Source organism: Protopterus annectens, chromosome 1.part0 (genome assembly GCF_019279795.1).
Source record: "Protopterus annectens isolate FY-2018-M chromosome 1.part0, PAN1.0, whole genome shotgun sequence".
Lineage (NCBI taxonomy): Eukaryota > Metazoa > Chordata > Ceratodontiformes > Protopteridae > Protopterus > Protopterus annectens.
The window spans coordinates 703,469,404-703,496,600 of record NC_056725.1 but is presented as its reverse complement, the minus strand read 5'-3'; the positions used below and the strand labels follow the sequence as shown (position 1 = coordinate 703,496,600).

General features: G+C 45.6%; 1 protein-coding gene across 1 annotated transcript in view; it reads left to right on the top strand.

Annotated features, from left to right (window-relative positions):
- AKT2 (AKT serine/threonine kinase 2) overlaps positions 1-27,197 on the top strand; it is a 1,641,635-nt gene that overhangs the window by 1,564,140 nt on the left and 50,298 nt on the right. The gene's annotated exons all lie outside the window — the stretch shown is intronic.

Genomic DNA, 27,197 nt, shown 5'->3' with positions numbered 1-27,197 from the left:
TGGAGAACTGGTATAGTCTGATCCAAAGCCTGACTGGTCGGTTCCAGCAAAATTAAGCAATCTATATCCAAATCCGACAGACTTCTGGAAGAACGAGAGGATGTTGCCAGTGATGCCACAGACGTAAAATTGGTGATAGGAGTGTAGGAGACACTGGATCTAAAACAGGTGATTAGTTCCTAGCTCTACCATCAGCCCCGACACAGATGGAGCTGAGGTAGAAGTCTGAGTAGAGGTTGTCCGTTCCAAAACTTTTTGAATCTTACTGGATGGCTCTGAACCATCTGATGAGGCAGGAGAACTGTCTCTTTGAGCCCTTGTCAGACTTAGATGAAGGTGAAGAGGTCTTTTTTGAAGGAGTTTGACCCTTTTCCAAATTCTCTGTAAAGGAGGACTTTAGTAAACGCATCAGAATCAACTTGTTCTTTCACTTTTGTAACACCCTGGAGCTGAAAGAATGACAAATGGAAAAACCTTCCTGCAAATGCAGGGCTCCTAAACAGTATACACATTCAATATGGCCATCAGTAATCAACATCTTTTGTGAGGTTTTTAGACATCTTTTAAATCCTGAGGCCTTGGTCTCCTTAGTATCTTTTGTTTGTTTACTAGCTATTACCAGCAAAAAACTCGATCAATCAAAGATATAAGCCTTCTAATTTAAACAGGCTGTCGGCTCTTCAAGACAATCGGAGCATAATTCACAGTACTGCATTAAAAAGCAATGTCAACAACTACATTGTGTAAATCATGACAACCCTCTAATTAAAACGGGTTGACAAATCTACCTAACTATATCTATATATATCTATAGCTATCTATCTGTATATGTATGTATATGTATATATATTTATATATATATATATATATATATATATATATATATATATATATATATATATATATACACACACACACACACACACACACACACACACGTACAATTCACACTATAATATGTAGAAGAAAAGAATAAGGCAAAACACACACGCTAAAGCCTTAAAACACGGCTACAAGTTTAAGATTAATATACCAGTTTAGGTTAATAACTAGAAAAAAACAGTTGTCTAACAATTCACTACAGTTAGCTAGTAAATGTCTTCTAATCCTAAGTATCGAAGAAAAAAAAAACACAGCTATAAGGGATAGGGTTTGAAAACGGCCTAAAAAACAGAAGTAACAAACGTGTTAAATAACGAGATAAATATATATTCCATATATACTAAATTGTCAAAAAATAACCTTAACAAGCTAGCCAACGCTTACAATAGCATTTCCAGATTTGCTACTGCTTACTTCTTTAGGGACCCATCACTGCCATAATCTGAAACAATTAGGCTGGTTAGAGATTCACTTTAAACAACTCACCATTGCGCACAAAACCCTTTTCCAACCTACCAATACCACAATACTTGCTAGTCTCACTACCCAATATAAGAACCTTTCAACTTTACACTCATCTAATAAACTACTTGTATCAACATGTAAATATAAAAACATGGCAGGAGATGCTCTGTTCTCAAATGCAGTTGGAAAGTACTGGAACCAACTCCCCCATGAACTTGCATCACTGTCTTCATTTACACTTTTTAAACACAATCTGAAACTCTATCTTAAAACCCATTGGTTATGTCCCTGTGCAAATCTAGACTAATCTCATACTATATCCCAAATACCCTCTTAAGACCTAATTCCTGCTATATCTGTGTCTTTTTAGATCAAGGCCTATCCTTGGCAAAAACATATCTTATCCTAATAGGTATTTTAAATTATCTCCAGTTAAATTCTTCTGCATATAATTCTAAAGCATCCTACCCAAGGCAGGCAACAAGTATTGTTTAAACTGTGAGCATTGCTGAACTGTTGAAACTTGAAGTATGCATTTGTTTAGCAATTACTTTCTAGTTACTAATGAAGTGTTGTACATAAAGTCTAAAATATCTTATCTAATGCTTATAACATGTCTTTTGTATAAACTGTGAAGATTCTTGAACTGTATAAAATTTGTAGTATTTTTCTGTATAACAACTAGTACCTGCATGTTTGTAGTGTAGTAATCTCTTGTAGCTTATCTCCCTGGGACTGTACTGAAAATGGACATAAATCCAATTAGACTATCCCGGTCAACAAATGTAAAATAAAAATAAAGAAATAAATAGAGAGAATAACATTCTCTAACTATAAACTGCAAATATCTAGCAAACTTCAAGACTATCAGAAGTAAACAATTGAACTTAGCCGATGACCCGATTCATTTCAGTGGCAAACAAGATCTGGGGAATCCCCTACAGCATTGTGGGCTAGGGATGGAGCCACGAGCTAGATGAAGACCTCGAGCTTTTGAAAGTGGTGCCGAGTCAGAACAGAGGATCAGTTCCAAACCCATCAGTCAAGAATGAAGGCGAGATGGGACAACTTCACATCAGAAGTTAATATTGACAGAGATGGAACTACACTTTGGTGCCCCCTCCCAGCATTAACTTGAAATGTCCAGAAAATCCAGAGCAGTAACACTTATTCAATCTGGTTGTACTCAGCACAGCAAAACCTGGGATGAAGTTAATGGATGACTTGACCCTTAGTTATAGTTAACCTTCTCTCTCAGTTTTCTTTTCTTGATATCTCCTACAGTGTAGAAGATCCTGAACTGTTTAAAATTTGTAGTGTTTAACTGTATAACAACTAGTACCTGTATATTAGTCTAGTAATCTCTTGGAGCTTATCTCCCCGGGACTGTACTGAAAAGTACTGAAAATGGACATAAATCCAGTTAGACTATCCCGGTCAACAAATGTAAAATAAAAATAAAGAGAATAACATTCTCTAACTATAAACTGCAAATATCTAGCTAACGTCAAGACTAAATATCAGGGTTAAGGTTATGAGCAGATATGCTGGGTCAAGTTGGACCACCAGATCTACTGGAGGACAGAGGACAGAGTGAACCAAAATGCTGAATGCCATGTATAAACAATGTGGAGGGTTGTTTGTGGTATTGGAAGGAGGGCTTGGTAGTAGTATTACTGTGAGCCTTCTTTCAAAGTCTTCCACAGTGAGAGTTCTCCTAATGACCAAGCCTTCCTATGTATGCCAGAGATGATTCTAGGTTGTCTTTTTCAATTAATTATTTCTTCAGTCTGTTTTGTATCCTGTCAGAGTTCTGGATTATGTTTGATCTTAGATGATAAAGTCCACTTCACAGATAGGACTGATTGCCACAGTTTGAGCTCTTCCCATATCTCATACAATGCTGTGTTCCTTCTTGCTTGTCTCTGTTTTCCTATCTGCCATTTGCAAAAGCTTTGATCAGATGCTTTTTTTTTTAATTCTCTAAGAATATTTCTTACCCTTTTTTTCAGGAAATTACCTTATGTATGTAGTTTGTCATTTTTAAGCACGTGTAGCTATTTTTGGATCTCTTAGGCTATCTACAGATATTTCCAAACTACAAATCTTAGATCGACTTTGATGTCATACCATCTGTCTGTTTATCTAGGGCAAACATGATAGGCTCTACAGTATTGATGATTTCAGCTCTGTCCTATGCATGGTTTCAGCAGCAGAAACTTTGGAGCCAGCTGTTTTTTTTTCAAGTTTGTTTGCATCAGCTTCAAGAAGACTTGGCTCTTTGGTGACAACTCCTCTAGTTCCATAGCTTTCAAGTTCAGCCTCCTCAATTCTGAGAGATACTAGGCCCCTGAAGGTCAGTATTAAGTATTTGGTGTTGATGCCAACCCCATTGGTGCTGTGTACCATCTCTTGACACTTTGGCACTCAATCTCATAGTGCCAAAGCCAGCATTAGGGCTAGGAGTGACCTTGTGATCCACATCCTTCAGTGCCAGGTCTTTGACAATGACCTGTTTCGATACTGAGATCCGCTTCCTTACCAATTTTGTTGGTTCCCACAGGTTCCACCTCTTTGAAGTCCTGTAAAAATTAGCTTCCATGTTCAGTTATCCAGACAGGACAGATACACAACCAATTCAATCTGAAGTAGTTAACTTCATTTATGTGCAACCTGTGGGTATTCGGATCCATATCAGATCCGAGCCGGCAACATTTTTCCAAACATCTGCTCCAAGCTCCTCCCCTTACCCATAATCCCTCACATCTCCTACCTTCCCTCAGATCTCGTTTGCTGCTTCATGCGTACACATCCTGGTCTGTCTAGCTCCAAGTTGGATGTAGTAAGTGGAAGCTTTTTTCTCTTATATTAGAGTGTGTGTGTGTGTGTGTGTGTGTGTGTGTGTGTGTGTGTGTGTGTGTGTGTGGTCGATAGTCAACCCTTTCCTCCCCTTCGCTTTCGTCGTTTTTTTTTTCCTTTAAAAAAAAAGTAGTTTCAAAGTGAAAGTTAGTCAGGTAGTGTGTAGGCCCAACCCGACCTTAGTGTGTGTATGTGTGTGTTAATTTTGGGTTCAGTTTTGGCTGAGTGGGTTTTTATGATGGCTGAGTAGCCAAAACCAACCTTTAAAAAAAGCTTTCACCGGCTGATGGCCACACTCTGTGTGTTATTTGACTGAGTGTTCCCCACCTATCTTTGCCTTGTAGTGTGTGTGCAGGGTTCAACCCTAGGGCCTTGAAGGAAAGCAAGGCAAAGCTGGTAGCTAAGGGCCTGCTATCAGTTTATGCCTTGGACATGGCGACCTCAACCTCGGCTCCAGTAGACAATCAACCCCCCCCCCCTCAGACTGGGACTCAACCTCCCTCTAAGCCTTCTGATGTGGGGACTTATAAGTAAAGAAGATAAGGACAAGAGAGGGGAAAGGCACCACAAGCGGTCTCCAGAGCAGGAGCCCTTTCCTAGCCCACCTACAAAAGTTATCATAGGTTCATACTAGGCTATCTGCCCTAGGGCATTTATAAGCCTAGCCAGAGTGTGTTTGGCTTTTGCCACCCATTTTAAATGAATTTTGCTATGCCCTTTTTCGAGGTTAGTATACTGTGCCTCTGTCTAACAGTGACACAAGCGATACCCAGGGTAAACCTACGATCTCCCATCCACTCATCAAGATTCCTCTTGAAGAGAGTCAATGAGGGACTCTGCCTAACCTGGACTGGGATTTTATTCCAGAGTGAAGGAAGCCTCTGGGTTATGAATCTGTCCCTCCAGCATGTCCTATTTATTTCAGTGCTGAGGTTCAAGTCTCTGGAGCTCGTAGCTCGATGGGATTTGGATTTTCTGAGGTGCAGCATGTCCATTAATTCCGGGTTGGACATGGCTTTATACGTCAGGCACAGATTGCCCCTGAGCAGGCGGTATGCCACTGAGTAGAGCTGGAGTTTCTTTAACCAGGCAGCATATGGCATCTGTTTGAGCCCTTTGATCCTCTTGGTGAGGTACTTTTGGGGTCTTTCCAGTTGCTGCAGGTGTCTGGTAAGGTACATCCCAAAAGGGGCATTGTACTCAATTATGGGCCCGATGAAGGATGAGTAAAGAGGCATGATGACCTCCCCTGATCTAGATGTGAATCCCTTCATGATTAGGTGGGCTATATAAAATGTTTTTCTAATCACTTTGGCCACGTGGTTTTCAAATGAAAGATTGCTATCAACTTGGGTCCCCAGGTCCCTAATTACTTTTTCCGTACTTAATGGATTACCACCCATGTGGTAATTTGTGGGCACTTTGTTTTTGCCAAAGGGGATGACTATACACTTTTTGGCATTTAGCTTGAGGCCATGGCTCTGGCACCAGTTGTCTGTTTCTATGAGGCCCTTTTGTAGGATGCTTGTGTCAGCTGGAGAGTCGATTATGGCGCCTAGTTTGCAGTCATCTGCGAACTTGGTCAGCCACAGTCCTTCCATGTTGGCCTGTACCTCCAAGAAATATATACCGAACAAGAGAGGTCCCAGGACTGAGCCTTGTGGGACGCCACTTGTAACTGGTTTGGAGACTGACATGGCTCCAGCAATTCTAACCATGTGGGTTCTGTCCTTGAGCCAGTTTGCAACCCATCTAGTGACATAGGGGTTTATATTTAAGCTGGTGAGCTTATCTATAATGCCCGAGTGGGGTATTGTATCAAAGGCTTTTGCGAGGTCCAGATCGGCTGTGTGGACCACCTTCCCCTCGTCAATGGCCTTGGTGACTGTTTCAAAGAAATTGACCAGGTTTAAGAGGCAGGATCTGCCCTTAAAGCCGAACTGGGTAGGATCCAGTGTCTGTAGATCCCCAATATCTTTATTTATGAGGTCCATGATGATCATTTCCATAGCTTTGCAGACCAAGCTAGTCAGGCTTATGGGGCGATAGTTTCCAAAATCCATTGAGGCACCACCTTTGTGGAGACTACCTCTCCTCGGCTCCACTCCCCGAGGTTCTCCCGGAGCCGACTGAGCCCTCTGACCAGAGACCTTCTTCAAGGTCGTCGCACTGACCAGCCAGGTCTGAGTTGGTCACCTCCTCGCGGTCGACTCAGAGTCTGTCAGAGCTAGACATGGACTGGATGATGCGGAGGTTCATTCAGACCCAAATCCAAATGGAAGTCTTGCCAGGCCCCCCTCCGGCTAGAGAGGAGTCCTCCATGCCCTTTTTCCATCCAGTCTCTCCTTCCCCAATCCGACCTGCAGTTTCGAGGTTTATGGATCCTCGGAGCTGGGGGTTCGGTGCCAACGGTTCCTCCAAACATGATGCTGGCAATTACCTTGAGTTCCTCGGATCAGACCTGTTCGGATCCAAGCAACTCTTGGGGCCGGGAACGGGGAGTCAGATCCAAGGGAACAGTGGTGTCTTCGGCTCCAACCTTGTCAGATCCGAGCTATTCCTTCGGAACCCCGGCTACCTTGGCCTCAGCCTCTATATTCACGGCGGAGCTGGGGAGAGCTTCCTCCTTGTTGGTTGCTAAGGAGGTGCGGTCCCCTTTGACGTTCAACATGGTTGAGAGGGTTCTCTCCCAAGGATTGAGACCCCGGCCTATCGCCTTGGACTGCACCCACGCATGTAAGAGAAGGCACATGGACTCCCCTGAGTCCCTCACTAAAGATGCTGACTTAGGTGAAGGTGACAGTTCCCCCAGGTCACCTCCTGAGGATGTCTCCTTTGGAGACATCATGGAGATCCTCTGCCAGAGGGGAGGTTGGTCAAATCCAAAACCCTCTACGGATGACTCAGTATTCCTGGAGGCCTTCGGCATGGGCCCATCTACATCTTGGGTGTCCCCTCATGCGGATCCCTTAGTGGATCTCATTACCACGCGGGCATGGAAGGAACCTGACACCATAGAGCCAATACCCAAATGCCCAGACAGTATCCTCTCTCCTCCCACAGACAGGCAGGCCTGGTACAAGGGATCCCAGGTGGATGCTATGGTGGTTGCAGCTACCACCAAGAGAGAATTGGCACAGGAAAGTTCTTTGGTCCACCCTCCGGACAAGGAGTCTAGGGTGGTGGATAGATTTGGGAAGCAAGTCTTTTCTTCAGCGACGTTTTCTATTCGAGTGTTGAATTATTTGGCACATGTCATACGACTTCAGCGAGACCTAGTCACAGAGTTCGCTGTTGCCCCCGGAGTCTTTGTCGCCAGAGGACAAGCATCTCTTCTCAGCGAAAATGTCGACTCTAACGTCTGTTTCGAACACGTCCATGCATTTCCTTTCCCATGCCACAGAAGGAGCGGCTAGGGCAGCTGGGACTGGCATAGCTATGAGGCGTCACGCTTGGCTCAGACTATATCAATTTGCGGACCCCTTCAAAGAGTCATTCACAAATGCTCCCTTTGATAGTTCTTCCCTGTTCAGGAAGACAGTATGTGACATCCTGGTCCAGAGCAAGGAGGACAGGAAGACTCTGCCGTTTGAGTCCGCTTCTCTAGCCCTCAAAGATCCTTTTCTAGGAATCGGAGAGGGCAAAAGAAGATGTGGTTCCGATAATCTGTTTTCCCAGGACTCTCAGGACAATTCGTCCCCTAGAGGCATAGGGGGACATGACAGATGCCACCCCAGAGGAAGAGGGAGCCGAGGAACATTGGATGAAGGGTGACCTTCTCGGACAGACCCACGCAGCAACCCTGAGGGGTTGCCCAATTGTCCTACTCTGGAGACAGTCGGGGGAAGATTGTCATTGCACCTAATGGCTTGGGAGTCCATTACAGCAGACCGTTGTGTGCTGTAAATAATTTCCAGAGACTACTCATCCCGATCATTGCCCCACCCGTTCAACCAAAACGCCTCCCGGATGTTCTGCCCGCTCAAAGGGAGGCCGCAGCCCAAGAAATTTCAAAGCTGCTTCACAATCGGGCCTTCGAACCGGTCCCTCCAGATCAGTCTGGATTAGGCGTTTACTCCAGGTTCTTTTTGGTGCCAAAAAAGACAGGGGACCTCAAGCCCATATTAGAACTGTCAACTCCGAACCTGACCATAGCCAAGCAGAAATTCCAGATGGTCACCTTGCAGTCCATTCTACCTTACCTCCGAGAATGCGACTGGATGTGCTCAATAGACCTCCAGGATGCTTACTACCATATCAAGATTCACAGACACTCCAGGAGATTCCTTCGCTTTCAGCTGGGAGCCAACCATTTCCAGTTCAGAGCCCTACCCTTTGGTCTCACCACAGCCCCCAGGGTATTTACCAAGGTTATGGCAGTTGTAGCGGCTCACCTGAGGCTTCAGGGGATTCAGGTGTTTCCTTACCTAGACGATTGGCTCCTCGTTGCTGCCACCAAGTGACTACTTTGCATGGCCAGAGACTCCTTCCTGCATCTTGCAGTCAACCTAGGGATTATCATCAACATCTCCAAGTCCCGCTTGAACCCTACACAGACCTTGTAATTTATAGGGGCATGGCTGGACACTCTACAATTGCAAGTCTTTCTCACATTAGACAGGGTCCAGAGCCTATGGGCCCATGTAATAGTGATCCTCAGCTACAGGCTACCAACGGCAAGCGATGTTCTCCGAGCCCTAGGCTCCATGGCCGCAGCAATCTTAATCCTTCCCTGTGCGTGCCTTCACATGCAGGTGCTTCAGTGGTGGCTAGACCTCCCCTTATATGGTATGTAAGGTTTCCTTCTAGACTCTAATAGATTTTTCAAATTCAAACCACGTTTGAAAATAATTGTAGGTGTATTGCCCAGTTTCTGATTAATTCCAGTATCATTTATTAAAGCCCAGATTTAATCAAAATATTCCTGAGTGTTCTGGCATCATTTGAAAATGAGGAGATTAAACTCAAATTGTAGCCAGTATTGGACATATTATGCCCTATAGTAGCATCCAGTACTGACTCACTTGATGTTTGGCACCTAAACAATAGCAGTGCTCCAATTTAGTATTGCTGCGAAGTGCCCCGCTTCCCTTTTTCTGGTAACCTCCCTAATGATATCATCCACCAATGTTATTGGATATGCCGTCTTAATAAACATCTGTTTTAAAAGTTCACATTTCTGATAATAATCGTCATCCAAAGTCACCATTCTAGCAGCTCTAACTATTTGCCTCTTTATCACAGACCTTTTCTGGTGGTTGGGGTGAGAGCTGCTTTATAGTCTCACATCAAGATAAGGGATGGAGGACGTATTAAAACGATGATGTGAACCATAAAAAATTTGTTAATGTGGTAATTTCATTGACAAATTCATGTGCCACCCTGTTATCACCTTTAATGATGACAAAAATATCATCTAGATATTGTGTGTACCAATGGACTTTTTCTTTAAACATGTGGCTTTGAAAAAGTAGGACTCAAGAGACTGATCTCTATCTCTCTCTCTGACTCGCGCACACATTAAAATGGATGCCAAACACACCCACCTATACCCTACCATGTGTAGGCAGTGTAATGTGTGTATCCAACATAGTCAGCCGACAAACACCACCCTCACAACAGCCTCAGGCACAAAGTAAGTCAGTCTCCTTAACAAAATTAATGAATGGAGTGGAATGTTCTCATAGCATATCTATGGTATTGATTCAAGCATGCAAGGGAATGGGGTGGCTTACTGGGATGGCAGCAGACAACTGACAGCTCTGTGGGACAGCAGGAAGTGTATTCCCAGTACTGGCCTACCCATACCATGCAGTACCGCCCTAGTTGACAAATACCACTGCAGGATATGTGTTGAGCCAAATAACTGGGGGTGGGGTCATAGGTCACATGCATGGATGTCAAAGTGGGTGTCCTATACCCAACCCCAGCCTCACCCAGCAGGTCAGATATAGAAAACCATACAGAAATGCCTGACAAAGGCCCCCACATGGCAACATGGATGAAATCCCCACCCACAGACAATATGTCTCTTTTTTGGTGGCTCCAATCGCCGGAAATCTTGGCAGGTCGACCCTTCATAACACGCACAGCCCAAGCCATAGTGACCACGGACACCTCCAAGCTCAGGTGGGGGGGCAGTATTTGGGGAGGACGGTCCAAGGCATGTGGTCACAGACCGAGGCCAGATTGCATATCAGTGTTCTGGAGATGAGGGCAGTGCTTTTAGTGTTGCAAGCCTTTCACACTGTTCTTCCCCCGGGGATTATTGCGGTTCAGTTAGACAACATGTCTGTTGTCTGGTACATCAACAAACAAGGAGGAACCAGATCTTACCCTCTCTATCGCAAGGCTATGAGAGTGTGGGAGTGGGCGATCTCTACCAGTCGGTTTGTGATTGCAATGCACATCCTGGGACGCTCCAACATTTTAGCGGACAGACTGAGTGGGGCTATTCTAATGACATACGAGTGGTCTCTGAAGCAATCGATAGCAGAGATCATCTTCCTTGTGTGAGGTCAGCCTTGCTGTGATCTCTTCGCATCTCCTTCCAACATGAAGTGCAGTGAGTTCTTCACTCTGATTCCCTCACCAGGGGACTTTGCCAGAGATGCTCTCGTCCATGCTTGGCCTCCCGGATTACTGTATGCTTATCCCCAGTTACCTCTCATTCCGAAGTTTCTTCAGAAAGCTTGCCGACTGGGGTGCAAAGTGATCCTCATTGACCCATTCTGGCCTCGTCAAGTGTGGTTCCCCTTTCTCTGGTCTCATGTTCTAACTCCTCCTTGGATTCTGGATCCTTGCCCGAATCTCATAGCTCATCCCTCGGGCATCTCTCCGCCCAAACTGGACAGCCTCAAGCTGACTGCTTGGTTGCTCCAGTTCCCCTGATTGCTAGGACTCTCGGTCTGTAAAGAATGCTCTGGTGGCATCCCACAAAGCTTCCACTAGGAAGGTTTATCGCAGTAAATGGAAACGCTTCTCTATTTGGGCTTCTCAGAGGAACCTACATCTTTTTACAGCCCCGGTTCCTGCAGTGTTGGAGTTTTTGTTCAATATTTTCCAACAAGGGGTTAGTTCTTCCATGGTAAAAGTACAACTGACAGCCATCTCTAATTTTCATGTCAGCGAAAATATGAATGCTCTGGCCTCTTTGAGACTGTGTAATGCTTTTCTGAAAGGCACCTTTCTTTTATGTCCTCTGATTAAGGATTCAGTCCCTCCTTGGGACCTTACCCTAGTTCTGTAGGCACTAGTTGTCCCCACCCCCTTCGAACCAGCAGCGTCAGTAGATTTGAAATTCTTATCCTGGAAGACAGCTTTCCTGGTGGCCATTACTTTGGCCAGAAGAGTGTCTGAGATCCAAGCTTTGTCTGCCATGCCCCCTTATTTGATTTTTCATAAAGACATGGTTTTGCACCACACGAACCCTTCTTTCTTACCGAAAGTTGCCTTTGAATCAAATATTAATCAGATGATTAACCTGCCTCTTTTCTTTCCAAATTTTCAGAACAAGGGTGAATATAAACTGCATTTGCTTAGATGTTCATAGACAGCTTTGTTTCTATTTACATAGGACTAAACCCTTTCGTAAGTCTGACCAGTGATTCATGTCATTTTCTAGACCCTTTTTGGGCAAAGCCATATCAAGGTATCCTTAGCTAGATGGATTACACATTGCATACTGCAAGTCTATAAGAACAAAGGTCTGTCCCTGCCTGGTCCTGTTAAAGCTCATTCTACCAGATCTATGGCAACTTCTGCTGCTTTTTGGTCTAGGGTTTCATTGGATGATATCTGTGCAGCAGCGACCTGGGCAAGGTCACATACATTTATTTCTCATTATAAGTTGGATTTGATCTGTAGAGGGAGAGCATCCTTTGGCTCTGCAGTGTTCATGAATATCCTTCCATGAGGGCCTCCCAGGAGTTTTGGTAGCTGGGGGCTCTGTCCCACAGGTTGCAGAGAAATGAAGTTAATTACTTCAGATAAAGACATTATGTACTCACCATAACGTTCCATCTGAGTAGTTATACTTCATTTTCTGCAACCGTCCCACCCTCCTTCCCTCGAACCTGTTCTAGGTTAGCACTGTTATTGAGTTGCTGATAGTTTGGATAGTGGCAAACTCGATCTGAGGGAAGGTAGGAGATGTGAGGGATTATGGGTAAGGGAAGGAGCTTGGAGCAGATGCTTGGAAAAATGTTGCCGGCTCAGATCCGATATGCATCTGAATACCCACAGGTTGCAGAAAATGAAGTATAATTACTCAGATGGAACGTTGTGGTGAGTACATAACTTCTTTTTTCCACCCATTGATAGTCATCCTTTTTAAGTTTTGTCTCCAGTTATGTGATTCATTCTCAGGGAGTTTCAAAAGGCCTTGGGTGAAGCACCCTTCAGACCCCTCTTATAACCTCTTAGAGAACTCCCCTACCCAGTGTGCATAGAAAAAGAACATGCAAAGTGGCACATAGATTCAAGAGCAGTTTCTTTCACCCCTGACTCAGACTCCTTTCATGGGGAAGGTTCCCCCTGCTTGTCCGTAATGGAATAATTCACATATTCTACTTTTAGAAATGGCTAGGTAGTGATAAATATTTATATCTGACTAGAGATGATTTTTTGTGTGTGCATCTTTGTTAAATTCCAGAAAGGATCATTTGACAGTACTGATGTCACTGGAGATCTGACATTATGCTTTGCATGTTATCACTTGGAATATAGATTTTAACAGCATGTTGCTTGAGGTGCCAAAATGGAAAAACTTTCTGTTGTTCACTGTGTATTTATTCTCGGTCTTAAGTGGTCCTAGGTCATGTACCTTGGGAAAGAAGCAAAAAAGGCAATAAAAGAAATTCATATGGAATAACGGATCATCTGTTGTTGAACAAAGCTCTAATTGAGAGATTTAAAAAGTGGAAGAATCTTTATATGGCATAGGTAGATTGAGTGACATTGTCAAATGTTTTTTTGTATTCGTAGAAACATATGACATTCTAGTACTTGAGAAATGTGTAAGATATGTCTGTATTGATGAACTGCATTGCAGTGACTATGTAACTATGGCACACCACTTTATAGTTGACCCATGATAAAGTATTATTCAGGAATAAAAATTCATAATGAGCTATTTCAGGGTGGTTCTTTGTCACCACTGCCATTTTTTTCTTGCCTATATCCTATTAAGCTGTTTATTTAATAGATTAGGTTGTGGTTATATCTTATATGAAGAAACCAGGTTTCTTCAGAGACATCACCATCAACCCCCATTTTCTACATGAGATTGGAGTTTCATGTTGACTGTTTGCATCTCTCTCTGTTCAATGCCACTTTCCTGCCTTCTTCGACACACATGCCTGACTCTCAGAGTTTCTCTCACACAGTCCATCTGCCTGTTTGCTGGATGCCCTTGTGTCCTGTAGCCTTCTTTCTGACTGTCCCAAATCTTCTTCACCACTTTGACTTCTGCTTTCCTGCACATATGCCCAAACTGCCGTAATCTGTTCTCCTTGACCTTTTTCTGCAATTGCACCTACTGTGGCCTCTGCTCTTATGTCCTGATTTCTTCATCTGTCCTACAGTGTGCATCCTACCCCCTGTCACAGACGCTTCATCTCCATCACCGTTAGATTCCTCAACTGCACTTCCTTTACTGCCCAGGTTTCTGTACTATACAATAGTACTGGTTGCACCAATGTTTTGTACGCCTTACCTTAGGGTGGCGCAGTGGTGCAGCGGTTAATGCTGTCGCCTCACAGCAAGAGGTTCTCCGGTTCGATTCTCGGCTGGGGTGCCTTCTGTGTGGAGTCTGCATGTTCTCCTCATGCTCAGTGGGTTTCCTCCGGGTACTCCGGTTTCCTCCCACATTCTAAAGACATGCTTCTGGAGCATTTCTCCCCGGGCCTCCGCTGAAAACAGGATCTGTGGAACCTAGTCGGACATTCCCGGTCAACAAATGTAAAATAAAAATAAAATAAAATAAAATTACTTTTCAGCTTCTTTGGCATTCTTGTGTTATATACTACATGTGACACTCTGTGCCAGATGGCTGCAGCCCTTTTGTTTCTAACCTTCTAATTTAGACTTCCCTTCTCCTCAAACCCCCCCCCCCCCCAGGTAACTGAAGCTGTTAACCTCTTCCACTATATTTTCTCTGTTATCTCAATTCTCGGTGTCTTCTGATTTCCCCATTTGCTGCCATTTCAGCTGTCTTATCTGTAGTTTCATCCCATATGCCTTCAGTTTTGCATTACATTCCCCTATCCTTTGCTGAAGTTGTTGCGCAGAATCTGCCTGTAAATGCCACATCATCTGCATACAGCTTTGTTAATCTGTCCCTTCTGACCTGTTTGCTAATGTAATCCATCACCAGTATGAACAGCAGTGAGCTCAGAGTTGAACCCTGATGCACACCCTCTCCCACTGGGAAACCCCTCTGTGAGACCAAATGCTATTTGTACTTGAGTCAGTGGGTCTTTGTGTGCATAGCTTGCATTAATTCTACCAATGGTTCTGGGTCTTCAAACCACCACAGAACTGCCCAAATTAGCTTTCTTGGGACCTGTCATATGCTTTCTCCAAGTCTAGGAATGCCCTATTGGATTGTTTTGTTTTTTTGTTTGTTTTTTTTTTTTTTATCTCTAGCTTCTACTTGACAGTCTGTCTCACTGCAAACAGTTGTGCTGCACTGATCTGAATTTGAACTGCTCATATCCACTCTTACTTTCTACTACTCTGCATATTTATCAATCACCTTCTCCAGAACTTTCTTGCAATGTAATAGGCATGTGATATCTCTGTACTGCCCACAGTTATAAATGTCCCCTTTGTTCTTGAACACTGGCACTAGTAAGCTTATCCTCCAGTCATCTGGGATATGCCTGTCCCTCCACACTGCTATGAGCGGCCTCAGGATCCACTTCTCCCTACCTCACCCAGCATCTTGATCATATCTGCTGTGATCTCATCTAAGCCTGCTGCTTCTGACTTTTTCCTTAGTGCTGTTCTTTCTTCTTCTTCTCTGGTGTGCTTCTCTTCACTCATTGTAGGCTGTGTCTGGGGCAGTACAGCTTCTATGGGATTTTCTTCATTCAGAAACTGCTGGAAGTACTCTATCCATCTGCCTTCGATGTCCTGTGGACTGGTGAGTAGGTTGTTGTTGGTATCCCTTATGAAGGGTGTCTGACTATCTTCTTTATCTTTCTGTCTTTGCTTTGTAACCTGATGTAGTTTCTCTGTGCCACCTACGGAGTCACTTTCCAGAAGCTGGTAAAGAGCCTGTATTGCTTTGTTCTTTGCAACTCCTTTTTTAGCCTCTTTGTTAACCAGCTAGTATTCCTTCCTGCTCTGCCTTTTCTGTCTCCCACTTTTTCCTACACTCCTCCTTTCTTTTGATGACTTTCTGAACTTCTGCATTCCACCACCAGCTTTTCTTATGTACCTTATTTTCGTACATGGCTTGGCCACATATCTGTTTTGTAGATGTTCTTCGTGTTTCACTGTTGCAGTCATCACATTTGGGTTATCTGCTTGCAGTAGCCCTCAGTCTGCCTGATTATCAAACTCTTGGGTCTTGCGTCAGTTGCTGTCTCATCTTCCGTGACGTCGGGTATAACGCATGCAGCCGATGCCATTACATCAGTCTTTCTTGCCATGCGGTGCCCGAAGCAGAAGCAGTTCGCAAGTGCCAGTCGGCCAACTCCTGCAATTTTCGTTTGAGTTTCAGAACCGAAGTCTTCAACTAAAGCTAAGTACCCCGTTGGGGAAACTTTTGCTCTAAACCGATGTCAGTAAAAGTCAATAATTGTATTTCTTGTGGAAAGCAAATACCTCATAAAGATCTTCATTCGTACTGTATTCCTTGCTTAGGACCTGACCACGACGTACTTCGCTGTTGGTTTTGTGACTTATTTAAGCAACAAACTATTCATCATCGGTATATTTACGCTTCTGAATATTTTGGTACTCTGTTCAGTTATCCAGATATGTCTTCGGTTAGCCATCGGACTACCGACATTCCGAAAAAACGCAAAGATAAAGACAGAAAGAGGCCGCCTAGGTCCAAAGCTGCCAACGACGCTTCTCCTAAGCCAGTCACCAGTTCGCCGGTACTCAGTGAGGCACTTTCGCAGCCCCTGATGCCCGCTACTTCAGATTCGCAGGCCTCTACTGAGACCCATTCAGAGTCCGGTTTGCCGCAAGATGCTTCAACTGTGGAACCTGTGGATGTCTCTACCTTGGATGGGTCCGGAGCCGCTGTGCAGGCACCGGGTTCTGAGGGTGTATTCAGGCCTACTGACTTGCATATTAAACCAACGGCAGCATTTTCTTCTTTGAGGCCTAAATCTCGAACCATGCCTAGAAAACCGACACCCAAACCGCATGGTCAGGCCTCTGTGCCTAAAAAACAAATGATAAGAATGGCTGAAGACCTTATTACTTTAATCAGGGGAAGCCAACCTTCCCCCTCTAAGAGACCTAGGACTGAATTTGCTTATGATACTTCTGACCAGGGTTCTGAAATTTGTTTCCTCTGATGACCAGGATTTACCCTTATCTACCTATGAGGATTCTGATGCAGAGGACTCTATTCCCTCTGCTTCCCCCTCAGAGGATTTCTCTCTTGGTGAAACCTTGCATACTCTTAGGGAGCATTTTCATTGGGAAAGCCAGGATTACTCTGATTCTAAAAAGAGGCTTAGGGATTTCTTACTCCTGCCCCAGCACAGGCCCTTAGCTATCCCTCCTGTACCAGACATTGTTGATGATGCCTTTTTCGGAATCTAGCTTGGCCCCTGACTCTCTACCTCCTGCTCCCAGAAAACCTGATAGATATTACAGGGTTCCTGACTCTCAGAAGTTCCTTTTTAAAAATCCTAATGCGGATCCTGAAACCATTTCACAGGGACCCGAGGGCATTAAGGCTACTACTGCCAAAAATCCTACCCCCTCTGATGGAGATTCCAGGGCGCTGAATAGATGGCGTAAGAAGGTATACACTTCTGCAACCTTGGCCATTAGGGCCTTAAATTGATAGTTTCATATGTTATAGTATCAATAGCATATTATTGGATTGCTTAAACAGAAAATTGTTGATTCCTGACTGTGCTGAAAATAAGGATTTACAGGATTTAATGCATTCTGCTGAACAGGTTGGAAAACATACTTTGCAATGTGATTTTGATTCACTAGAGGCATCTTGCAGGCTGCTGTCACTGGGTCTGTAATTTGAAGGCATGCTTGGCTTAAGGAGCAATCATGTTAAAGCTAAATTGCTGGATGCTCCTTTAAATCAGGACCGCCTGTTTGTCAACAAAGCAGAAGAAATTCTGAAAAAGATGGAGGAAAAAGCTAAATCTATGCAAACTGTTAAAGATTTCCTACAAGTACAGCCTCCAAGATTTAGTAGGCATTGGCCCTCTAAGAATTGGTCCTTTCCTGTGTCTTCCAGGCCTTCTCAGTCTAAACCCAGAACCAGTAGAACACCCAAGCTTCAGTCCAAGGTTACGCACGGGACAGTGGGGGGGGGAGGCTTCCCCTTCCAAATCAGGGAGAAGTAAGACTCCCCCTATGTTAAACTGTCTCATTGACTTAACTTTAAAACTTTCAAACACTTCTCAACTGACTGCTCCTTTAGGGGGTAGGATTGCTGTGCAGGCAAAAAATTGGGAACTCATTACCCAGGAAAAATGGGTTTTGAATATAGTTTCCCAAGGGTACAGATTCCACTTCCACACCCTACCAACCCCAAACGGTTGGCCAGACCTACCCCCAAATCAGTGGGCAGAGGCTCAACAGCAGGTTCTCTCTCTTCTAAGTATCAGAGCTATTCAACCTGTTCCAGCAGAAAAAAGGGGACAAGGTTTTTATTCAAGACTTTTCCTGGTACCCAGAAAAGACTGCTCCTTGCATCCTATCCTGGACCTCTCTATTCTAAACACTTTTTTGGTAATCCCAAAATTCAAGATGCTAACACTTCAACAGCTGCTTCCTCTGATAGGCAAAGATACCTGGTTGGCAACCTTAGACTTAAAGGAAGCTTACCTGCACATTACAATGTGGGAATCTTGCAGGAAATACCTTCACTTCAGGCAGACTCCATGCACTTTCAGTTCTCTGCACTTACCTTTGACTTATCTACAGCGTCCAGGGTATCCACAAAGTGTCTAGCTCCAGCCATTGCATTTTGCAGGCAGAGAAATATTCAAATATACCCATACTTGGACGATTGTCTGATTCAGGCAGAAAGCCAGGAATTGCTATTAAAACATCTTGCATTCATAAAGAAACTCTTAAACTCACTGGAGCACACCATAAACGAAAAGAAATCTCACCTAGTACCCTGCCAACAAATTGTATTCCTGGGAGCAAGCTTGAATACAACTTCCTAGATGGCTTTCTTCACTCCAGAGAAACAAGTTTATTTGACAACCTACTTCAAACTACTGGCCACAAAGACCCAGCTATCTGCAAGGAAAATTCTGCAAGCCCTGGGGTTCATGGCCTCTTGCAAGCTACTAATTATATATGCAAGACTGCATATGAGGAAACTGCAATGGTATCTAAAAAGCCTATCATGTCAACATTCTCAGTGCCTGGAATCAATGATTCCTATCATTCCTTGTATAAAGACAGAGTTCCTTTGGTGGGCAGAGGCCTGCTACCACAACAAGGGGCACCCTTTCACTCTACCCCCTGCCATCCAAACCCTAACAACAGACGCATCAGACTATGCATGGGGGGCTCACTTGGCAGGGCAGTGCATTCAGGGCAAATGGAACCGAGACAGATGCACCTGCATATCAACCAAAAAGAAATGTTACCTGTACAGAATTCCCTGACAGCCTTCAAGGACCACATTCTTCCAGGACAATTAATGGTAAAGACAGACAACACCACAGTTTTGTGGTACATAAACAAGCAGGGGGGAGCCCACTCGTACCCTCTCTGCAGACTAGCCATGGCTCTGTGGAACACAGCCTTGAGCTACCATGTGCACCTACAAACTCAATTCCTGCCAGGCAAGCTAAATTCACTGGCAGGCGACCTAAGCAGAAATCTCATGGACCCACACAAATGGAAACTGGAACCAAAAATATTCAACCTCTTGAGGAAGAAATGGGGGACCCCGGAGATAGACCTGTTTGTCTCCCCTCAGAACTACCAATTGGACAAATTCTGCACAAGGACTTCCCACAGTCAAGCTTGGAAAGTGGATGCCCTGTCCTTTACCTGGGGAAAGCCTCTCAGTTTATGCCTTTCCCCCTTTGCCTCTCCTCTCTAAGGTTCTGCTAAAGATTAAACAGGGCAAACCAAGGACAATACTGATTGCACCAGACTGGCCACGCCAGCACTGGTATCCCCTCTTGCTCAGTAGGACACTGCTGGGAACCATGACACCTGCCTCAGACCCCTTCTCTGCTGTCCCAGCAGGTGGGCCAGATTCTGCACCCTCAGCTTCAAACCGTGAACCTTGCAACCTGGCTAATTCCTTGAGCTCTTCAATAGCATCCCTCAGTAAGCAGGTGTTAGAGGTCATTCTGGGGCAAGGAGGCCTAGTACTAGGAAGTCCTATGCCGAAAAGTGGAAAAGATACTGTTCCTGGAGCAAGACTCAGGGGATGGGCACAACGGTGCCCAGCTTACCTCATATGATTCAGCACAGAAATGCTCCACAAGGGCCTATCCTTCTCGACTATTAAAATTCATGCCTCTGCCATTTCAGCACATTATGATACTGAACCACCCCTCTTCTTTCACCCCCTGCTAAAGCAATTCCTCAGAGGGGCCAGAAAATTAAGACCCCCCCCCTAGGAGAGACCCTACTCCTGCTTGGGACCTTAACTTTGTTTTGGAAAAACTCACTCTCCCTCCTTTTGAGCCAGCTGCAACTGCAGAGTTGAAATTCCTTTCTTGGAAAACAGCCTTCCTTCTAGCCATCACTTTAGCAAGAAGAGTGTCTGAATTACAGGCCCTCATGGCAGTGGAGCCCTTCATTATCTTCCATGCAGACAGGGTTTCCCTCAGGACCAATCCTTCCTTTATGCCCAAAGTGGTGTCTAGTGTGGCCCTTAATCAGTCAATTCATTTGCCTACCTTTTTCCCAAATCCACAAAACAAAGGAGAATGAATACTGCACTCTTTGGACGTGCCCAGACAACTTAGATTTTACTTGGACAGGACTAAGCCTCTCAGAAAATTTGAACAGCTGCTAGTTGGCTTTGCTGCAAGGGCAGAGGGGAAGGCCATTTCAAAGCAAACCATTTCTAAGTGGATAGCCCATTGCATTCATTTCTGCTATAGGCACCATGCAAAAACTACCCCACATAGGATAAGATCACACTCCACCAGGGCTGCATCTACCTCTACAGCCTTTCTCAGAGGTGTCCCTACCAGGGACATCCTGGAAGCTGCTACCTGGAACTCTGTACATACCTTAACCAAGCATTACCACATGCAGGGTATAATAGTTGGCCCTAATGCTCTCTAACTTCCTCCTCCCTTCCTTAGCTTTGGGAATCAGCCCAAATGTGATGACTGCAAGAGTGAAACACGAAGAACATAGTACAGTTGTGTACACTTACCATAAATGTAGATGTTCGAGTGTATTCACTGATGCAGTCCTGGTTACCCTCCCTCCAGCCCCCTGACTTCTCTTGGCTCTACCTTTCCTTCTTGTTTGGTGTATTTAAGCTTTCTGGTGTATTTGCTTTTTGTTGGAGGGGTAAGGTAACATATAAATGTTAAGTTGTCAATCTCGCCTTCATTCTTGCTGGATGGGTTCAGAGCCGAACCTTGGCTCCGACTCGGCCTATTACTAAAGCTCAAAGGCTATTTTTACCTGCTCTAGGCTGTCCTATGTCCCATAATGCTAGGCGTGATATACCCAGATCTCGTTTGCCGCTTCAGCTACGAGGTTGCGTCTTTTTGCCGGCTCCAGGTTGTATTAATATTTTTCTTGTTTTTAGTCAGCTTTTTGGGTTAAAATCTTAGCGATAGTGTTTTATAGTTACTACCCTTTAGATCCCTGTTTTAGGATTCCCTCTTAGGTAGTTTTGGATACAGTTTTTCCCCTCACCTAATAGTTATGCCCGTGGCCAAACCTCTTCCATACTTTTTTGTCTATAGATGTATGTGTGTGCCTAGTTAAATTGTATTACAAGTGTGGGGTTTTTTTTGTTTATTCTGGTCTGTTAAAACCTTTTTGTGTGTGTTTGGCTGATTGTGACTAGACCTCCCTGAGTTGTCCTTTTCTACCAGTCATCCTTGTTTCAGGATGTCGAAAGACACCAAGGTCTCGGGCTTCAAGAAATGTGACTCGTGCTGTCAGAAGATGTCTCTGACAGACGATCACACTTCTTGTGTATATTGCTTGGGCCCTCTGCACCTGCAGGACTCTTGTTCTGTCTGCCATGCGTTCAGTCCAAGAGTCCTGCAGGAACGCAGAAACAAACTTATTTTGAGAGGCTTGTTAAAGCCTGAAGGTTCCCCGGCTAAGCCTTCGTTGGGTAAACCTTCCAAGCCCGCCAAACCGTCGGCTCCATGTTCGGAGCCATCGCCGAGCGGTGCTACTACTACCACTGCATCGGTTCCAGCCGGAACCGATGATTCGAGGCCTCAGTCGGCTCCGACTCTGCTGTCGGAGCCATCTTCGAGCAAGAAGCGTTCCAGGTCTCCTTCCCTGGAATCTGTCCATTCGGCTCCGAAGTCTCCCTTGTTATCGGAGCAGAGTCACAGGTCCTATTCCTCTCGGTCTTCCAGGCTGTCGGACCATGACCTCGAGAGGGTGGTTAGCAGACTACTTAAGTCGCAGGCACTGGCCCAAATGTTGCATAGCCCTCCTCATCAGGCAGTGGCTTTCACTACTCCCTCTTCGATTCCTCCTCCGACTCTTCCTGTGATTTCGGAGCCGGAGATCGTAGGGGTCGAGACTGTCGGAACGTCGGAGCCAATACCACTCCTTTCGGTGCCCTCGTCGGCTCCGATCTCTTCCTTGGTTCTATCCTTGGAGGGATCCGGGCACCGGGACACACTCATCGGCTCCGAGGGGGCGAGTGGCATCGGACCCTTGTCCGACCCGGTTCTCCCTCTGAGCTTCGGCGCAGGTGAGTTCGGCCCCGACATTGGCCTCGGAGCCGTCCCTCTCTGTGCCGGGAGGAGTCCTTGTCTCTTCGGAGCGGAGACCCCCTTCCCTGCCTGATAGGGGCGCCTTTGAGGTCATGAGGAGTGTGCTGTCCCCTGTGCCTGCTCCACGGTCGGCTCCTCCCTCTATGGTGCCTGCTTCAGTCTCTACCCGCTCTCCCGATCCCGGAGAACCGACGCTACAGGTAGCCCCATTGGGCATATCCTCCTCTTCCGAGGCCTCCCCTGATCCTTCAGGGGAGCCCCCTCGAAAGAGAAAATACAAGAGGAAGCATGTAGACTCCCCTGACTTCGATGACTCAGAAGGGTCCCCATAGTCCCCCTCTGAGGATGTCTCATTTTCTGACATCCTGGAGATTCTTAAGCAGAGGGGAAACTGGTCTGCCCTTAACCCTTCTGAGGACGAGTCGGTGTACCTAGATGCGTTCGGTTCTCGCCCTTCCACCTCCTGGGTGTCTCCGCCTTTCGACCCGCTCATGGATGTGGTGTCTCGAAAGGCGTGGACTGCTCCGGATGCTATGGAACCAACTCCCCGGAGGCCTACAAAATTTATTACAGCCCCTTATGACAAACAGTTTCTAACTAAGGGCGTCCCTGTTGATGCCATGGTGGTGGCGGCGGCCACTAAAAGGAGTTGGCTGACCCTTCCGTACCTGTCCATCCTCCTAATAAGGAATCTAAGACTATGGACAGGTATTGCAAGCGGATGTTTTCCTCAGCGACCTTTGCTATGTGGTAGCTGAATTATTTGTGCCATTTCACCCGTCTCCAGAGACACCTTCTCAAGGAACTGGATGACACCTTACAGGACCCATCAGCTGCAGGGTCTCAGGAAAAGATCAACTTCCAGATGGGGACCCTAAACTCTATTGTCAACTCCTCCATGCGGCTCATTTCCTATGCAGCCGATGGAGCGAGTAGGGCTGCAGGCACAGGTGTTGCTCTAAGGAGACACGCCTGGATGCGGCTTTGCAATTTTGCTGACCCCTTCAAGGTGTCCTTCACTAACACCCCGTTTGATGGTTCTGCCTTGTTTGGACATCAAGTGAAGGATACATTGACCAGGTGCGAGCAGGAAGGCAAGACTCTCTCTGCCATAGGAATCCATTTTTCTACCCCTTCTAGACCATACCCTAAGGGTCAGAAAGGTGGGAAAATGTGGTTCCGCAAACCTCAGGGAGTACTGCCTGACACACATGGTGAGCTTCCCTCCAGAGGCAGAGGAGGGAACAATAATAGACGCCGCCCGAGGGGCAGGGGGGGGGGTCCGCAGAATCAGGGTAGCAGAGAATCTTTCTCTGACAAACCCTTCCAGCACCCCTGAGGAGCTGCCCGACTGTCCACCTTCGGAGGCAGTCGGGGGAAGACTATCACTGTACCCAGAAGCCTGGCATTCCCTCACACAAGACAATTGGGTACGGTCGATCATATCAGAGGGTTACAAAATTCCCTTTATTCATACCCCACAACCACCAAAAGGGCCCTTCCAGATGTTCCACCTGGTCTGAGGGATCAAGCAGCACTAGAAGTTTCAAAGCTGCTAGAAAAAAGAGCCATCCAGCCAGTCCCAGCAGACCAGCAAGGATCCGGTGTCTACTCCAAGTTCTTTTTGGTACCAAAAAAGACAGGGAACTGGAGACCTATTTTGGCTCTCAGCAGGCTGAACACGTCTGTTCAAAGAACGAAATTCCAGATAGTCACGCTTCAGTCCATTCTACCCTTCCTGGGTCAGGACAGTTGGATGTGCTCTATAGACCTTCAGGATGCGTACTATCATATCAAAATGAACAGGCGCTCCAGGAGGTTTCTCTGCTTCCGACTACCAATTCAGAGCCCTGCCTTTTGGCCTCACCACAGCCCCCAGGGTGTTTACCAAATGCATGGCAGTGATTGCGGCTCACCTGAGACGAAAAGGATTCCAGATGTTTCCATACTTAGATGACTGGCTCCTTACCACCACCACCAAGCGTCAGCTACTCCATTCCAGAGATTATACCCTCCAAATTTGCAACGGTATCTCTATAAACTCCGAAAAGTCTGCCTTGTCAGTCTATTACCTTCATAGGCGCCATTTTAAACACTGTGGAACTGTCCGCAAAACTGCCTGTACAAAGGATTTCAGACATTCGAGGTCATGTTCAAATCCTACTACAAGAGAGCAGAGTCCAGGCCAGATTCGTACTAAAAACCCTAGGTCTCATGGCAGCAGCTATCACATTACTCCCCCTAGCTCGTTTTCACATGCGGATCCTGCAGTTGATGCTGTTTTCCCAGTGGTCCTTTCAACAGCTTCCAATATCACACAGCATTCTAATCACTCAGTCATGCAAAAGACACCTTTCATGGTGGATGGTCTCCCCTCAGGTTCTTCAGGGCAGACCTTTTGCCCTTCCTCCTCCTGTGGATACTGTGACAACGAATGCCTCCCTGATCGGGTGGGGGGGGCATTTTCAGGGCAGGACAGTCCAGGGCACATCGCAGCCTTTCGAAAGCCACCTGCACATAAATGTCTTGGAAATGATAGCGGTCCTTTTAGCATTGCAGGCCCTTCAAGACTCTCTACCCACCGGGACTATTGCATTTCAGACGGACAATATGTCTGTAGTGTGGTACATCAGCAAGCAGGGCGGAACCAGGTCCTACCCCCTATGTCGAGAAGCACTCAGACTGTGGCAGTGGGTGATCTCTTCTGAACGGTTTCTGGTAGCAACGCATATCCCCGGGAAGTCCAACATCATAGCGGACAGGCTGAGCAGAGCCATTCTCATGCCCCACGAGTGGTCTCTCAACCAGCTAGTAGCGAAAAAAATCTTCAGGAGGTGGGGGTCAGCCTTGCTGCGATCTTTTTGCAACCCCCTCAGAACAGCAAGTGCCCAGACTTCTTCACCCTCTTCCCTATCCCAGGTCTTCCCCCCGAGACGCTCTAGTCCACGATTGGCCCCGGGGTCTTCTGTATGCTTTTCCCCCTTTTCCCTTAATTACTCAGCTAATCCAGAAAGCAACTGTTTTGAGATCCAGAATGATCCTTGTTGCCCCTTACTGTCCTTGACAAATTTGGTTTCCGTTCCTGCAACGTCATCTACTAGATCAACCCTGGCATCTGGACCCAGCGCCAGATCTTCTGACACATCGGTCGGGCGGGTTGCATCAATCTCTCCAATCTCTCAACCTCACAGCTTGGTTGCTCCACTTTCAACCCTAGCCAGGCTTCCCTCAGTCTCTTTCAGTTCGTGACATCATCCTTGCTTCGCACAAGTCTACTACCAGGAAGACTTATACTAGCAAATGGAAGCGTTTCTCTGTTTGCGCAGGGGAGATACAAGTTGACCCTTTTACAGCCCCTGTCCATACAGTCTTAGACGTTTTGGCAGAACTTTTTCAAATGAGATCTTCTTCAGCCACCATCAGAGTTCAGTTGGCAGCCATTGCGAATTTTCACGTTGGATTGTCAGAGACCAGCATTATGTCACACAAACTTTGTAAAGCCTTTCTAAAAGGAACCCTCTTACTTAGGCCCCCGGTAAAAGATCCTCCCCCACCATGGGACCTAAATTTGGTGCTGTCGTCTTTAATTCTCCCTCCCTTTGAACCTGCAGCTTCCTGTTCACTAAAGTTGCTCTCTTGGAAAACTCTGTGTTTAGTAGCCATCACTTCAGCGAGAAGGGTATCAGAACTTCAAGCCCTTTATGTTCGCCCTCCTTACCTTGTTTTTCATAAAGATAGAGTGTCACTTAGGACTAATCCGTCCTTTTTACCCAAAGTACTCTGTGAAAAAAATCTGAATCAGACCATCGATCTTCCTGTTTTCTTCCCACTTTATACCAATAGGTCTGAACGGAAGTTACATTGTCTAGACGTTCACCGTCAATTACGCTTCTACCTGGATAGAACCAAGCAGACGAGGAAATCAGAACAGCTCTTCCTGTCTTACGCGGAAAGGAAACAAGGCCTGCCAGTTTCCAAAGTAACCTTGTCCAGGTGGTTGACCTCTGTTATCATGTTGATTTACCAATTGAGGCATAAAGAGCTCCCTATTAAGCACAGAGCTCATTCAACCAGAGCATTAGCTTCTTCAGTAGCCTTTCAGGCAAGATTGCCAATGGATTCCATTTGTGCAGCGGCCACATGGGCCTCTCCTCATACCTTCATTTCTCATTACAAGCTGGACATGACCTCTAGAAGTACAGCTGATTTTGGTTCCACTGTACTCAAGAGTTTGTAACATTGAGCCACCCAGGACTAAGGTGCTAGGGATGCTGTCCCATCCAGCAAGAATGAAGGTGAGATTGACGACTTAACATTGAGAAGTTATGTACTTACCATAACGTTCCATGTTAGTTGTCGTCTTCTCGCCTTCTTTCTTGCGTCCCACTCTCCACTCCCCTAGCTTGGCAAGACCGAGAGTATATTCTGAGATGTGTTATCATGAAAGTTATCTCTTTAGCTACCTCTCTTATAAGAGTTTTTTATACCTAGATGTATAGAGGTAGATATATATATATATATATGTATATATATATATATATGGGGACATGTATGTCCATAGTGTTAGCTATCAAACGAGATCTGGGTATATCACTCATAGCATTATGGGACAAGGATAGCCTCGAGCTGGTAAAAATAGCTCTCGAGCTTTAGTAATAGGCCGAGTCCCATCCAGTAAGAAAGAAGGCGGGAAGAAGACAACTAACATGGAACGTTATGGTAAATACATAACTTCTCGTTGCTTCCCATTGTGGGGGCACCTGACATCTGGGGCAAGACTAACTGATGTAATGGCGTCGGCTGCATGTTTTATACCCCTGATGATCTGATGTCATGGATGAAGCGACAGCATCCGATGCAGGA